Below are 18,314 nucleotides of genomic sequence, written 5' to 3'. Positions count from 1 at the left end.
CATAGCATAAAACCTTAACTGAATTTCAGCTCTTTTTTTTCCAATTTAGATGCCTTTTATTTCTTCTTTTTAAAATTTTTTTATTAATTTTAATTTCTTGATTTACACAAATTTAAGTGTCCCACTCAATATAACACCTTTACTCCCAACCCCCATGTTCCCAATTACACCCCTATATGCCCCCCTCCCCCTAACTCCCTCTCCCCTTCCCTCTCAGATTTGCTGTCCTGTTATCTGTATCTGTGTTATGTATATATAATTTCACTAATCCCTTTACCTTCTGATCCCATCTCCTCAACTCCCTTCCTTATGACAGCTGTCCCTCTGCTCCTTGTGATCCCACCTCTGCCTCTATTCTGTTCCTCAGATCACTTTGTTCATTAGATTTCACATATAAGTGAGATCGTACAATTTTTTTCTTTCTCTGCCTGATTTATTTCACTTAGTATAATAATCTCCAGGTCCATCCATGCCATAACAAAAAGTAAGATTCCCTTGCTGGTGGGAATGCAGACTTATACAGCCACTGTGGAAAACAGTATGGAGTTTCCTCAAAAAATTAAAAATGGGACTGACTTTTGACCCAGCTATCACACTTTTTGGAATATATACTAAGAATGCTAAATCATTGATTCAAAAGAAGATATGCACCCCCATGTTTATTGCAGCATTGTTTATAATAGTCAAGATCTGGAAATAGTCCAAGTGTCTGTTAGTGGACAGGTGGATTAAAAAGCTGTGGTACATATATACACAATGGAATTCTTTGTGGCCATGAATTTTAGCTCTTATAATACTATTTCAAGATAAAGAAGAATATACCATTGTTGGGAAGACTTAGATAATATAATGTGATCAATATATAATTCTTAAGGTATATTTTGATTCCCCATCTCATTTTTTTGTATTTTTCTGAAGTGAGAAGCAGATACAGACTCCCATATGCGCCCAATCAGGATCCACCTTGCATGCCCACCAGGGGTCGATTCTCTGCCCACCTAGGTTGTTGCTCCATTGCAGCTAGAGCCATTCTAGCACCTGAGGTGGAGGCCGTGGAGCCATCCTCAGCACTCAGGACAATTTTTTTCCAATAGAGCTTTGGCTGCAGGAGAGGAAGAGAGAAACAGAGAGAAAGGAGAGGGGTAAGGGTGGAGAAGCAGATGGTTGCTCCTCCTGTGTGCCCTGACCAGGAATTGAACCCAGGACTTCCACATGCCAGGCAGATGCTCTACCACTGAGCCAATTGGCCTGAGCCTTCCCCATCTCATTTTTAAAATGTCTTTTGATTGGGCGATTTCTAAGCAAGTATGTTTATCTCATGGGAAAAACAAATAAATATATTTACAAATAACTATACATTGAAAAAAAATGGCCCTTGCCCCTGGCCAAATATTGGAGAGAGAGTCAGGTAAATAAAGGGAGTCACAACTTACCTGGGAGCAGAGACTCAGGAGCAGAAATATCCATAGGAACAAGAAGAACAGGAGTAGGAAAAGCTGTAGTGTAATTAACACATTGCTGATGGCTTGGTGAACAAGTCTGAAAGTTAAAACTGCCAAGGGAACTTATTCAGTCATAAGTTGTTCCCAAAATCCTGTGAAATTTACCTCCAGGAACTAAACCAAGTTCTTACAGAATATTTCAGAGAAAAATTTCCTCCTGCTTCATGTAGAAGAAAGGGAGAAGCCATTTTGAAATGCCCCAGAATACTTTGTCCTTTTTTTTTTTTAATTTAGAAAATTAAATTTAATGGGGTGACATTGATCAATAAGAGTACATAGGTTTCAGGTAAATATTTTTGCAGCATTTGAACTGTTGATTGTGTTGTGTGCTCATCTTAACAAGGTTTTACCTCAGGGGAAATTAGTTAACTACTAGAACCTAATCTCGTGTGTTATTACCAGACCTTAACTGACCTAAGAAAGGCAAATACACAACTCAAATACATTCTTGCCAACCTGTCCCACCTAAGAAGAGAGATAAAAACTAAGAAACTCTTGTGAAGTCCACAGTCCAGAAGTATAGGCTCACTAAAACACTGAAATCTAATTATAAGACATAGAATGCTTTCCCTCCCCTCACATCTCACCATTACATTATCAAAGGCCTATTTACAGAAGTTTTTTTTTACCTAGTGAAGTTATTTTCAACCTCTTTCATCTTATGGCACAGATAAACTAATTACCAAAATTCTGTGGCACAATAAAAATATATTTTTTGTTGATCTGACAATAAAAAATAAGTATAATTTTGATTCAATTCAGTCACACTAGGCAGCTATTGTTGTGTTGGTTATTGTTATTTTTTTATTTGACAATCTAAGGGATAGAGGTCAGTTTCCTTGACTAAACAGTGAGGGATTGAATGTTTTAAAAATTCTTGCAGCACACCAGTGTTCTGTGGCACATCAGTTGAAAATTATTGACCTAGTGCATCATTTCTGGCTACAAAGAAAAGCATTATAATGCATAACAAAAATGAAAAAAGAAAATATAAAGAGACAGAGCAAGTGTCAGGATCAAACATACAGGGATGTTGGAATTGAATAAGCCCAGGAATTTAAAACAACTATGACTAATATGCTAAAGGTTTTAGTGGATAAAGTAAACTGCATACAAGAATGAATAGCACTGTAAGCAGAGATAGAAATTCTAAGAAAATAAATAAATGTTAGAAATTTAAAAAAAAAGACTGAAACAGAAAAAGCAAGGGCCTTTGATGAACTTATTAGTAGACTGGACACAGCTATTCTAAGTTAGAGGATATATCAATAAAATTCACAAAACAAAGAAGTAGAATCAGAACAGAATATTCAAAGATTGTAAAATAATTACAAAATGTGTAACATAGGTGTAACAGGAAGACCAGAAGTAAAGGAATGAGAAAAAGAAACAGAAAAAATATTAGAAAGAGTATTGATTGAGAATTTTTTCCAAATTAATGTCAGGCACCAAACCACAAATCCAGGAAACAGAGCACCAAGCGGGATAAATGTCAAGAAAAACTACACTTAGGCATATAATTCTCAAACTACAGAAAATGAAGTACAAAGTCCTGAAAGAATAGAGGAATAAAACACTTATCTTAAAAAAAAACTAAGATAAGTATTACATCTGATGATGTCTCAGAAATTATACAAACAAGAAAATATATAAACTGTGGAGAAAGAATAAAAATCAAACTAGAATTCTGAATCTACAAATTATCTGTCAAAAGTGAAGGAGAAATAGAACCAACAAAATTTGATAAAATTTGTTGCAAATGTACTTGCTTGTAAGACATGTTAAAAGAAGTATTTTAGGAATTTATCCATTTCTTTCATAACAGAAATGGATAAATTCCTAGAAATGTACAACTTACCAAGACTGAATCATGAAAAATAGAAAATCTGAATAGAACACTAATGAGAAAGGAGATGAACTCAAATCAAAACTTCCCCACAAAGAAAAGCCCAGGAACAAATATTTTCACTGGTGAATTTTACAAAATTTAATAATAATAATAATAATAATAATGTCAAGATGGCAGTAGAAGTAATGCAGTACTCATGTCCTCCCACAACTACATCAAAACTACAACTAAACTACAGACAAACATCATTCAGAACCTCCTGAAATCTAACTGAATGGAAGTCAAACAAATACCAGTAAAAAAAGAAGCAGCTACATTGGGAATGGTTGGAGGGGCAGATATATATGCAAAACAGGTTATCTCCACAAGCAGGTGTGGCAGATAAAAGTCAAGAGAAATATCTTGGCTGTGGAAATCTCCCCTAAGTGTTTAGGGGGTCCCAACCCCAAACCAACCCCCAGCCCTGGGCCTAGTGTTAAGAAGAGAAGTCCCCATAACTTTTGGCTGTAAAAACCAGTGCATATGTGATTGAATGAGATGAAGAGCTATTGGAGTTCCTGGTACTCCTTTTAGAGGGCCAGTGTATGGACTTACTTAGACTCATTCCCTCTGAGTTCCAATGCTAGGGTAGCAGCTACAAAGGCAACTGAAAATACAAAAGGGAAATGGATTGTCTGGCATTATCACTAGGAGGGAGGGGAAGGTTTCTTAGAGACAGAAGTGCTGGCAGAGGCCATTGTTCTTTTCTGAGCTTTTCCCACAAAGACCCCACTAGCAGGAGCCATATATGAGTCTCTAACAACCTTGCTCACACTGTTAACCCTCCTCTGGTGATTCCCTGAGACCCTGCAACCACCACCTTGCAGCTCCCCTCAAGCTGTTTCCAGTGGTTATTCCATATCAATGGTCTGTCTTGGCTTATATTTAGAATTTCTTAGAATCTCTCAACCAGCATAATCTGGCCTTAGCATGTTCCATACCTCTTGTTACATCTCCCTAGGCCCAGTGCTAGCAACAGCTGCCCTTGGTTTGCAGCTTGGCCTCTCCTGGGTACCTCCAAGAACTGAACCATTAGTAGTCATCTGCAGATCACTTTGTCACTCATGCTGAGTAGCCTGGCAGAACACATATGGTAACTGACTTTGTCATGTACCTCTTGGGAAGCCCCAGAGTCAATGCACCCAGTGGACAGCTTCAGACCAGGTTAAAACCACCCAAACACCTCCACCAGTGACACACTTAAGGAGCTGACTCATAAGGCACCAAAACCTGCTGAATTAAGTCTTTCTCTGTGAGGTTTGTCCCTACACAGCTGATTCTCCACAATAGTCACAGCCAGTCCTCACAGCTGATCATCCTGGGGATATATCCCTCCCATTTACATGTCAACAGAAATCAATGCTTAGTTATGACAAGAGTATGTACAGAACTCACACAGGAAGATGCACGTGTAGTGCTTAGCTCAAGTGAATTAAGAAACTGTGCCACTGAACCCTATAGCACAACTACTAAATTAGCCCACTTTGCCAAGCATGGCAAAATTTAGTAGCTCTGTCCAATATATGATATCAAACACAAGGAGCCTCCCAAAATTAGGAGAAAAAAAAAGTCTCAAATGAAAGAATAAAACAAAACTGCAGAAGAAGAACTAAACAAAATTGAACCAAGCAGTCTACTAGATGGATAGTTTAAAACACTGGTTATAATAAATGCTCAATGAACTTTAGTGAGAACCTCAACAGCATTAAAAAAGGTCCAGTCAGAAATGAATGATACATGAACTGATATAAAGAATAATTTACAAAGAACGAATAGTAAATGAAGCTGAGAATCCAAACAGTGATTTGGGATAGAAGGAAGTAAAAGCATCATATCCGAAGAGCAAAAAGGAAAAAAGGATCCAAAAAAATAGAGGATCGTGTAAGGAGCCTCTGGGATAACTTCAAACATACCAACATTTTGATCATACGAATGCCAAAAGGAGAAGAGAGAAAGCAACTGGTGTGTGGAAACCCGGGTTTTATTCCTGGTCAGGGCACACAGGAAAAGCGACCATCTGCTTCTCCCCCTTCCCTCTTTTTTTTTCTCTCTCTTTTTCTCCCACAGCCATGGCTTGATTGATTTGAATGCATTGGCCCTGGACTTTGTGGTTGCTCCAACTCAGGTGCTAAAAATAGCTTGTTGCAAACATGGGGCCAGATGAGGACAGAATCATCCCAGACAAAGGTTGGCAGGTGAATTTCAATCAGGGTGCATGTGAGAGTCTGTTTCTTTATCTCCCCTCCTCTCACTTAAAAAATAAAAAGTAGAAAACCTATTTAAAAAGTAATGATGGAAAATTACCTAACCTGGTGAAGGAAATAAACATACAAGTCCAAGAGGCTCAGAGACTCCCAAACAAGATAAACCCAAAGAGGCCCACATCAAAAACACATCATAATTAAAATGCAAAAGTTTAAAGACAAGGAGAGAATCTAAAAGTTACCTACAAGGAAACTTCCACAAGACTGTCCCAGCGAAGTTATAATTTCAAATTAAAGGATATACAATGAGCTTCCCAGAAAAGAAAAAGCTAGAGAAGTTCATTGCCAAACCAGTAATACCAGAAATGTTAAAAAGGTCTTCATTAAGAAGAAGAAAAAGAAATAATAAAACAATGAAATGAAATAAATACATATCTATCAATACTTTAATCTAAAAACCAAAATAAATGAACAAACAAAACAGAAACAGACTTATACATATAGAGAATATTTTTGCTATTTTTCAGAAGAGAGGGGGTGTTGGGCAGTTGGGTAAAAAAGGTGAAGGCATTAAATAGTACCAATTGATAGTTACAGAATAGTCACGGGGATGTAAAGTACAGCAAAAGGAATATAGACAACATTATTCTAATGACTATTAGATGGTTTCAGATGGATCTGAGATTTTTCAGGATGATCACTTAATAAGTTGTATAAAGTCTAATCACTGGAATGTATGTCTAAAACTAATATAATATGTCAACTCTAATTGAGAAATAAAAAATGATTAACAAACATAATAAAAATTTTTAATAAATACAGAAGAATTGACAAAAACTTCATAAAATAGGCAATAATCATATAATTTTTCTATATGATAGATACAGGGAAGGATAAAATTAGGTGTACAGTTGTTAAGTATGCAAAACACACAACTTATTCTTGTACTGTTATTTATTAATTATTAAACTATTTTTATATGAGCAACTATAAACCTACTTTTGCTCAACCTTTGGCATTAAGTACTAACAGGAAAATATATAACGGAGAGTGATGTATTAAATTTTGGGCTAAAGGTGTTGCAATTTTATGTAGAATGGCAAAAAGACCTCCGTGATGATGCAATGTTTTGTGTAGATTTCATGAAGTAAGACAATGAACCATGAAGATCTCTGAGAGATGATCATTCAAGACTAAACAACCAAAGAATTTGATTTCGAGTCAAACCTGCCTTTCTCAGAAACACACACAAACACATAGAGTCACAGCAAGTAAGTATGGCTCAAGCAGAAAGAATAAGAGAAACATAGTTAGAAAGGTAATGGAGTGCCTTATAAATCAGAGTAATGACTGTCTTTGTGTCCTATTTCTCCAGCAAGTCACTTCATATTTATTTTAAAATATTTACGATAAGCTAACTAGTGATGTAAAAGTCTTACTGAGAACAGTGCCTGAGAACTTAAAAGATTCTAGTCACTGATTATTGTTATGGAGAAAGAAGAACATTTTTTTCTATTTTATTCCCATCAGCATATTCAAAGATGGAATCTTTACATAATTCATTTGTCACATTATTACCTTGAGAAATTTCAGAAATCCCTAAGGTTTAAGAATGGGTTTAATGGTAAACCTTGAATAGCCTAAGAGAATATACTCACTGGAATCCACTGTCAGGAAGATGGGAAGAGCATATATAAATATATAGACACACAAGGAAAACAATGGACAGTTTTGCCAAGATGCAATCTCATACTTGGTCTCTGGTTTAACTTTAACATTCAGTTTCTAACTAGAATATTTGCACACTGTACACATTTAAACTTAAATTTGATTCATGTATAATGCTTCATACATTGACTTTCAAATGGCCTTTTAAGACAATATGGAAACTTCAAAAGTCTATGACTTCAGCATTAAAAAGTTAAGAGGTAAGCCTTCCCTTCTAGTTACTGGAGTACATTAATAAGCAAAGGATTTCACTAAGAAATCCTAGGTAATATCTTCTGATTTACCAGGGCTGTGATTATGGTAAATCTAACTCCACATTGTTATTTTCTTTCTATTAGACAGAAATTAATTTAAAAATAATTTTCTTACACTCTGGCTATTCTCATCAATGTATATATATTTTTTCAAATCTGACAGTTCTACTGACTTAATGTAGTAATAACTAAATAAATAAAGGAGTTTTCTTGTGAGAAGAAGAGGCCAGGCCATAACGAGATTCAGACTCTAGTCGACTTTTATTATTTGCATCTGATATTTAAGTTTCACTCCATGCAAAGTCAGAAAACCTCTATGTAATCTTTAGATTACATGTATAGCTTAGTTTATATTGTACAAACCCCACCCATCTCTGTCGCTAAAAAAAGAAAAAAGAAAAAAAGAAGAAAGAAAAAGAAGAAAGAAAATAAAGTAGCCAGAATGGTCCTGAGATAGCTGTGTCTTCTTCACCAAGTGTTATCAAGTTATTAAATATTTTTCCCTCTCAGCTTACCCATTCATTCATCTATTTGACAGAGTCAGGAAACTGGTGTCATGCTTATGTCCTTCTGATACAAGATAAAAGCATTTGGATACTAACTTGAAAAGAGAAAAAATTTTGTCTAAAATGTGTTTCAGCCTTTGATGTTGAATCTTCCCCTTTTATAGTTAACATAATTGTTAGGTTGCCTTTTTAAATTTTATTTTTAAAAATTTGTTTTTTGATGTGAGAAGCAGGGCGGGGGGGGGTGGTCCTGACAGAGTTTTGTGTGCACCTGACTGGGATCCACCTGGCATGCCCACCAGGGGGTGATGCTCGGCCCCTCTGGGGTGTTGTTCCACTGCAATCTGAGCCATTCTAGCGCCTGAGCTGGAAGCCAAGAAGCCATCCTCAGTGCCTGGGCCAACTTTGCTCCAGTGGAGCCTTGGCTGCAGGGGGGGAAGAGAGAGAAAGAAAGGAGAGGGGAAGGGTGGAGAAGCAGCTGGTCACTTCTTCTATGTGCCCTGGCTGAGAATTGAACCCGGGACTTCCATATGCCTGGCCAACGCTCTACTGCTGAGCCAACACACCAGGGCCTGCCTGTTGTTTTTTGAAAAAAAGTCTAGCTTCTTACTCTTTCAAACATCAACTGATCTTTGAAGTGAAATGTTGGTCAAAGGAGTGGACCATCTAAATGCAAACTTCAAGTGCAATTTTTCTTTTTCTCTTTTTTTTCTTTTATTTACCTTATTAAATTGATTAGGATGACATTGGTTCATAAAACCATACAAGTTTCAAGTGCACAACTCAACAAACCACTATCTGTCCACCAAATTGTGTTTCCTCAACCCCTAGCAACCTCTCTTTCTGTCCTTATTTTCCACCCGTCTTCCCACCTCCACCTAACCCCCTCTACTTTTTCTCTCTGTCCATCACCACACTGTTGACTTTGTCTGTGTGTTATATGTATATGATTTTTGGCTAATCTCTTCACTCTCTTTTATCTAGTTCCCCAATCTCCTTCTCCTCTGATAGCTGTCAGTCTTTTCCATCTGTAAAGGCCTCTGTTTCAATTTTGTTCATCAGTTCTTTTTGTTCATTACATTCCACATGTAAGTGGAATCATATGGTATTTGTTTTGCTCTGAATGACTTATTTTACTTATAATCATAATCCCTACAGTTGGACAAAGTAAGATTTCATTCTTTATTATGACCACATAATATTCCATTGTATAGCTGTGCCATAACTTTATTATCCACTCATCCACTGATGGTCACTTGGGCTATTTCCAGATCTTTGTTATTGCAATTAACACTGCAATGAACATAGGTGTACAAATATACTTTTGAATTAGTGTTTCAGGATTCTTAGGACATATTTCAGAGTGGGATTGTTGGGTGAAGGCCATTTTTAATTTTTTGACAAAACCCATACTGTTTTCCACAGAGGACGCACCACTTTATATTTCTACCAAAAATGGTTCTCTTTGGATAAAAGTTCATCTAAATCTCAAAACCATAAAAATCCTAGAAGAAAACAGAGGCAGTAAAATCTCAGACACCTCATTAGCAATATTTGTTTCTGATATATCACCTTGGGAAACAGAAATAAAGAAAAAGTAAACAAATGAAACTATATCAATCTAAAAATCTTTTGCACAGTGAAATAAATCATCAACAAAATGAAAAGACACTTACTGAATGGGAGAACCTATTTGCCAATGCATCTGACAAGGAGTTAATATACAAAATTTATAAAGAACTCATACCAACACCAGGAGGACAAACAATCCAATTATCCAATTAAAAAATGTGCAAAGGCCCTGGCCGGTTGGCTCAGTGGTAGAGCGTCAGCCTGGCGTGCGGAAATCCCAGGTTCGATTCCCGGCCAGGGCACACAGAAGAAGTGCCCATCTGCTTCTCTACCCTTTCCCCTCTCCTTTCTCTCTGACTCTCTCTTCCCCTCCCACAGCTGAGGCTCCATTGGAGCAAAGATGGCCCGGGCGTTGAGGATGGCTCTGTGGCCTTTGCCTCAGGCACTAGAGTGGCTCTGGTTGCAACAAAGTGATGCCCCAGATGGGCAGAGCGTCACCCCCTGGTGGACGTGCTGGGTGTATCCCGGTCGGGCACATGCAGGAGTCTGTCTGACTGCCTCCCCGTTTCCAGCTTCAGAAAGATACAAAAAAAAAAATGTGTAAAGGACCTGAATAGAAACTTCTCCTAAAAGGGCATATAGATGGCCAATAGACAAAGGAAAAATGTGGAACATTTTTTTTCGTCTTTTTGGTGGCACAATTCCCTTGCCACCTTCATACTTTAATTCTCTACTTACTTACTCAGGATCCAATAGTCAATTATGTTCCATTTGTAAGAAATTTTAAAAATATATAATTTTATGTGATTAAATATGACTGATTACACTTTGATTCCACTAGTGGATAATTTCTTATAAGTGCTTTACAAAATCAATAATCTAAGTTCATAATTATTAATGATTTACCACTGAACTGCTTTTTAAAATGCAATGAGGGATGTCATTCTACAGCTGGACAGAATACAATGCCTTGGACTATAACAAAAGAAAATAAAACAACTTAAAATTGTAATAACTATATAAAAAATGCAGAATTTCTACCTAATACTAAAATTAAAATATACTTTAAAATTTTAAAATAGAAAATATCTATATAAGAAACATAACTTATAGTATATGAAAAACATGTAACAAACACCATAATAAGTAGCATGCAATAGTGTAACAAATACCATGATAAGCAGCAATAGTTTCAATAATTGGTGGCTCCATTTTGGGATTTTTACTATATTGAAACATCAGCTGCCTGACCAGGCAGTAGCACAGTGGATAGAGTGTTGGACTGGCATGCAGAGGACCCAGGTTCAAAACTCAAAGTCACCAGCTTGAGCATAGGATCATAGACATGACCCCATGGTTGCTGACTTGAACCCAAGGTTACTGGATTGAGCATGGGGTCACTTACTCTGCTGTAGCCCTTAGTCAAGACATCTATGAGAAAGCAATCAATGAACAACAAAGGTACCACAAAAAAACTTGATGCTTGTCATCTCTCTCCTTTCCTATCTGTCTGTCACTATCTGTCCCTCTCTTTGTCTTTCTCTGTCTTTGTTGAAAAAAAAATCAGCTTAATTAAGTGAAGACATTCTGATAGTTTCCCATAAAGTCATGATTGATTTTTTTAATTCAGTGAAAATAGGGGAGGCAGAGATAGACTCCCACATGTGCCCGGACAGATCTAGCAGGCAAGTCCATTAGGGGTGCTAGGCTCCGCCCACCTGGGGCAATGCTTTGCTGCTCAGCAGCAAAGCTTTTCTTTGCACCTGAGACAAAGGCCATGGAGCCATCCTCAGCAGCCAGGTCCAAATCGCTCCAACAGTGCCATGGCTGCAGGAGGGGGAGAGAGAGAGAGAGAAGTGAGAGGGGAAGGATGGAAATGTAGAGGAACACTTCTGTGTGCCCTGACCAGTAATCGAACCCAGGACATCCACAAACCAGGACAATGCTCTGCCACTGACCCAACTGGCCAGGGACATAATTAAATTTTATAGAGCATTTTGAATGCTAACAGAAAAATAGATGAAAATGTTTTTTATGTAGATATTAAAAGAATAGCTATACTGTAACTGTATATATTTTGTTGTATCACACTTAATTTTAAACAGAAATTATAGATGACTGGTGGGAAAGTATAGTTATTAGTTATATCATATTTGCATATTATTACTTGTATTATTCTCAGTACTTGAAATACTATGAAAATGTGTTTTTAGAAATGCATTTTGAACTCTAATTTCTTCTTTTGACAAGTACTAAATGCCTGATATCCAGTTTTAATAACTATTCTCATTCTCTTGAACTTCCTGTGGCTCTTTCATCTTTTTCTGGTTTCTATTACTTAAATGAGCTCTTTTGAAAGAGGTAAGTATTCACTATGCACACATTGTACAAATGTGCTATGTAGAGGTCTAGTGTACTTTACAAAGAGATCATCCTAGAAAAGATATAGCAGATATTTTTGTAATTATCCAAAAAGTTTTAGATGACTTAGCCTTTCCTACATAACAGTGAATGTTTTTCTTCTGAGGTTTAGGTTTAAAACAAAATTTCTCTAATTAATTCACATCTAAGATAGAACTTTATCTGAGTTTTATAATTTTAATCTATAAATAGGCATAATCACTAGAAAGAAAATAGCAAGTATACTTGTTATTTTGTTTGTTTGTTTTTTAGTGAGAGTATGGGAGATAAAGAGACAGACTCCCACATGCGCCTTGACCAGGATCCACCCAGCAACCCAGTCTGTGGCCGTTGCTCACCCATTTGGGGGTCATGCTCACCCCTGAACTATTTTTAGTGCTTGTGGCAGTCGCTTTACCACTAAGCAAACTGCCCAGGGCCAATACTTATTAATATTTTATAGAATGTGTGGAATATGTAAGAATTTAAAGTTATAGTAAAAAATTAAGTTGATATTTAACAAAAGGGCCAGATAAATGCTTATTTTATACTCATGCAAGCAATATTAATTGCATTCGGTCTATGTAAAACACTGCACTGGCAATTAAGAGAAACATATAGAAAAAAACAAATAATATAGCTTAATAAACCAAAGTCTTAGCTTATTAAATACCTTCCAGCAGAGTTGACAAAAAGGACATGTGGGTCCTGGCCAGTCACATCAGTCAGTTTGAGCATCATCCTGCAACACTAAGGTTGTGGGTTTGATCCCCAAATAGGGCACATACAGGAAGCAACCAACAAACACACAACTAAGTTTAACAACAATAAGTATTTCCCTCTCCCTCTCCCTTCCTACTTTTTCTCTCTAAAATCAATCAACTAAAAAAGAAAGGAAAAGGGCAGGGCACAATAAACTAAATAGCGTATAAGGACATTTTATTTGAAGCTGTATATGATAAGAAATCATCTTTAACATTTATTGAGTAATTATATGTGCTTAGAATTGTACTGAGATTTTGGTTAAATATGTTAAATTACTAGTAGCAATTGCTTTAAACAACATATACATTTTTCCAAAGTCACAGACTTGACAAATTGTAGAGTTAAAAAGAAACTGTTATTCCTAAGTGTATGTTTCTTCCTTCTGGTATTTAAAATAAAATGTATTTTCAGAAATGCTTTTAAATTTATACACAAGAGTTAAATGTTCAATTGCTTTTTGGCCTTTCAGTTAAAATAGAGTGAAGATTTGTACCTTTATATAAACACATTTTTTCTTTGTAGCAATTATATCCGTAGACTTAGCCAACTTTTATTTTTCCAGTATGCAAAATTCTAGGTTTAAAACATCTCACTTATTTCCAATTATTTCATGGGTTGTCACAAACCTCTTTAATCCACATTAAATCCACATTTAATGAATTTCACTATTAAAGAGCAGGTGATATACAGTACTTTTAGAAAATGGGCATAATTTCATAAAATGACAGCTACGAAAAAGTGATAAGCTAACTAGAAACAATACTTCAGGAGTAGCATGAACAAAGGTCAAGTAGAAAAATAGAAAAAAGAGAATGACTAGTCTATGAAATTGAATGTGATATTAATCCAATTGCTTTGGAATTCAAAGGTAAAACACAAAGCCAAATAGGTAAGCAAGTGCAAATCATGAAAAGACTTGTACAACTTGCTAGAGTATTAACCTGAAGAAATATGGAGCCATTTTAAGGAAGAAAGCACTAACCATGTGTTAGCATCATTTAGAGCAAAAAGAAATTTTTCAACTTGACACTTATTTATTTATTTATTTGAAGATTTGCAATGATGCGGGAACAGGTATAAAGAAGTAGTTGTCACAGTGTTACTGTGAGTGGTATTATGATATGGAATGTTTTTAAGTCTTAGTAATGAACATAGTTATAGAAAGCATCCTCCTATATTAGGAAGAAGAAAATAGCAATCACACTATAGCCCTTGATGACCCGGATGATTTGTTAAACATTTAACATCAATAGTATTTGGTCACATTCATGGGATCAAAATAACTGAACTGGAATTGGTGGAAGCACACAGTCTTGACTAGTGTGTTCTGCAGATCAGAAGGATATCTTTTTAGAGATGTGGGCTACAGCAGGAAAATAAAACATAGTCTGTGTGTGCCTGTATATATACAGATACATTGATGGAAAAATAAAGAATAATATCTAAATAACTCAGTTTGGAACTCTGAAAATCCTATAATTTAATATGATGCTGAAATCTAATTACTGTATATTTGAAAATGTTTTGTAAGGCTACATTAGGTTATATAAATATGCCTAATTAAATACACCAGATAAGTTGGAAATAAGCTTCACAAGGATAACTAAAACACATATTTAGAAAAATATCATCATTATTCAAAAATATTTTGTCTTGCAGAGGAAAAAAAACTGACTATGGAAAGTTGTGTGCAACAATGAAAGACGTAAGGTGTCTAAAAGAAAACAATGTTTTCTTAAGTTTCTCACAGTTATATTGAGACTTTGAAGAATCAAATATATCAGAAAGAAGAATGTAGATCCATGCAGAAGTTTATCAAATCTTCATGTGGTTAAAGCAAAGGAAAAGGCATCTCATACAAGAGGCTTTCTCTAGACCCACAATATTTTGACAGATCAAAATATGACATTTTCACCTATTATTGAGAAACCAGTGAACAGGTTTAAGATTTTCTTTTTAAGTGAGAAGGAAGGGAAATAGAAAGACAGACTCCTGCATGTGCCTGACCAGGATTCTCTGAGCAATTTCTGTCTGGAGCCGATTCTCGATGCTCAAATCAATCAAGTTATAATCAGCACCCAGGGTTGACGCTCAAATCTATCTACCCACTGGCTGCGAAAGAAGAAAGAAAGAAGGGGTAGAGAGGGGTGGAGAGAAGCAGGTGGTCTTTTCTTATGTGTTTTCTTACAGTAGACAGAACCTGGGATATCTACGCACTGGGCCAATGCTCTATCCATTGAGCCAGTCAGGGTCCAGACTTAAGATATTAATAAAAAAATATTAGAAAATAATAATACAGATTTTTTTCTGTTAAAAGCTAATTTTCCAAATCATACTATGTGATCAGCTATTTCAGGCACTAATTTATTGGAAGCCAAAATTAAATTTAAAAAATTAATAAATAAAATATGTTGTCTTCTGTTTTCTTCAAGTACCATGAGTTCAAACATTCAGAAAGAGTCTCTCAAGTGAAGCACTATTATTCTTTGGCCTTTAGCTTTGTAGGTATTCAATAACAAGATACTAAATTATTAAAACAATTTTTTTTGCATAAGATGAGTTGTACCATTTGTTGCTTCTCATATGTGCCATGACCAAAGCTCAAAACTGCGACCTCAAGGATTGAGCTGGCACCCTCAGGGTTGAGTCAGCAACCTTGGAATCAGAATCAAGTGGGTAATATAAGGATTGAGCCAGTGACCTCAGTCTAGATCAAACTCTTGACCTTGGCTCCAGAATCATGCTTTATCTACTGTGCCACTCATCAAGGCTCTTTTTTTAAAATTATTTTTAATTATTTATTTAAGGTGACATTACAACATTATATTAATTTCATTTGTAAATCAGTGATTAGATATTATGTAACTTATTAAGAGATCATCCTGATAAGTCTTATGCTCATCTGACATTATACATTGTCATTAGAATGTTATTGAATTTTTTCCTATGTTATAACTTTATGACCATCCCTGTGACTATGCTGTAATAATCAATCTGTACTTATTAATCCTTTCACCTTTTTAATCCATCCCTTCAACCTCTCCCCAATCTGGCAACCATCACATTGTTTTCTATGTTTGTGAGTCTCTTTCTGTTCTGCTTGCCCATTTATTTTGGTTTTTTTTTAGATTCATTTGTGTACAGATACCTATTTAATGCTATTTTATTGTTCATATTTTTGTTTTTTATTTTTTCTTCTACTTCTTAGAAAAGATCCTTTAACATTTCATGTAATACATATTTGTTGGTGATGAATTACATTAGCTCTTTCTTATCTTGGAAGCTTTTTATCTTTCCTTCAATTCTAAATGATAGTTTTGCTGGGTAGAATAATGTTGGGTGTAGGCTTCTGTTTTTTATTACTTTGAATATTTCTTGCCAATCATTTCTGGCTTTCAAAGTTTCTGTTGAGAAATGAGTTGACAGTTGTATGGGAGCACCCTTGTAAAGAACTGCTTTTCTCTTGTTGCTTATATGATTCTTTTTATTTAACCTTTGGCTTTTTAATTATGATGTGTCTTGGTGTAAGCCTCTTTGGGTTCATCGTATTTGAACTCTCTCTGCTTCCTAGAATTGTATGTCTATTTCCCTCACCAGGTTTGGGAAGTTTACTATCATTACTTTTTCAAATAAGTTTTCAATTTCTTTCTCTCACTCTTCTTTCTGGCACCCTCATGATGCAAATGTGGATACATTTAAAGTGATTCCAGAGGCTTCTTGCACTGAATTTATCTTTTTATTCTTTTTGTTGTTGTTGTTCTGATTGTTTTTTTTTTCTTATATTCCAAAACACTGATTTGATTCTCCACTTGGTGAACTCTACTCTTGATTCCCTGTAAATTATTCTTTATTTTGGTTAGTATATCCTACATTTCTGACTGGTTCTTTTTATGATTCCTATGTCCTTTTTTATACTTATTTCTTTGTTGAAGATCTTACTTACAAAGTTCCTTGAGCATCCTTATAACTATTGTTTTTAAACTCTGTCTCTAGTAGTTTGCTTGTCTCCATTTTGCTTAGTTCTTTATCTAGAGATTTCTCCTGTTCTTTCATTTGGTACATGTTTTATTGTCTCCACTTTTTGGCTGCTTCCATGTGTTTGTTTCTATATATTAGGTAAAGCTTCTATGTCTCCCAGACTTAGTAGAGTGGCCTTGTGTAGTGGGTGTCCCGTAGGACCCAGTGGTACAGTCTTCCCAGTCACCAAGGATGGGTACTCCAGGTCTGAAACATGAGCCAAGATAAGCTATTTTTTATGGAAAAACCACTGAAAATGACTTTGGTAGACCTAAAAATTAGGTGGGATGGGTTTCAGGGAATCACCTGGGTGGGGACAACACTGTAAGCAAGGTTCATGGTGCACACCTGCTGGTTTTGTGTGTGTTTGTGTGAAGGCGTGTCTCAAAAAAGGACCAATGGATTCTGACAGCATTTTTGTTTGGCAGAAAGCTGCCACCCTAACTTGTCCTGATGCCTGACAATTCAGCTCCTCCCCATATATCCCTGGTTTCTTTCATGTTGCTGCTCTAGTGCTTGAGCTCAGAAGGAGTGAGTCTGAGTAAGTCTATGCACAGGCCCTTTAAGGGGAGCTACCTGAGATCCCTGCAGCTCTCTGTTTCACTTGGCTATAATTTTCACCAGTGTTTACAGCCAGAGTTCTTGGTACTGGTATTCTGGGATGGGGCTCCTGTTGTGAGGCTAGGACCTCTCACTCCTCAGAGGAGATCTTCACAGCTGAGATATTCCTCCTGTTTTTAAACTAGCACATATGGGTATGGGGATAGCCCATTCTACATCTCAGCTCCTCCTTGATATGGCTTCTTTAATTTCCTAGTTGTAGGATTTCCATTCAGCCCAATTCCAAGTGTTTCTGAATGATGGTTGTTTGGTAGTTTAGTTGTATTTTTAATGTGGTTGTAGGAGGAAGCAAGTGTCTAAACCATCATTGTAACTTGAAGTCTAGGTTAATTCTTGGTTCTACAAAATTTGTTCCTGAATATATTCCATAAACTACCATTTATTAAGGTCAATGGCTTTAAAACTAAGAATGCTCAGCAGAATTAAACAGATAGAAAAACCTGAAAAATTCTTGTTGAATTAAAATAAAATATATTATTTTGTCAACGGTACTATGAAAGTTTTGTTATCTAATAATGAAAGTGATAGTTGTAATGGCAGTCACTCCCCAGACCAATTCCACTGAATGAATGAAATTGTAGAACTGATAATTCTTCATTAAGAAATATAAAAAAAGTCAGAGATTATTTTAAAGTTTTGATGACTTAGCAAAGTATCAAATATTAAAAAGAGAAATCATAATGAGGATGTGATTTGGAAAAAAGAATTTACATTCTATATTTTCATGTTTAGATTATACATTTATATGTATTGTGAGTGGAAGTTGCCAGTAGCCATTTTAAATGTAACTGTTCAGTACTTAATTATCAAATTTTAACAGCTATTCTTTAATAAGGACTTGGCAGTATCCCACAAGA

Source organism: Saccopteryx bilineata, chromosome 8 (genome assembly GCF_036850765.1).
Source record: "Saccopteryx bilineata isolate mSacBil1 chromosome 8, mSacBil1_pri_phased_curated, whole genome shotgun sequence".
NCBI lineage: Eukaryota > Metazoa > Chordata > Mammalia > Chiroptera > Emballonuridae > Saccopteryx > Saccopteryx bilineata.
The sequence above is the reverse complement of the archived record's forward strand: the minus strand, read 5'-3'. Positions refer to the sequence as shown.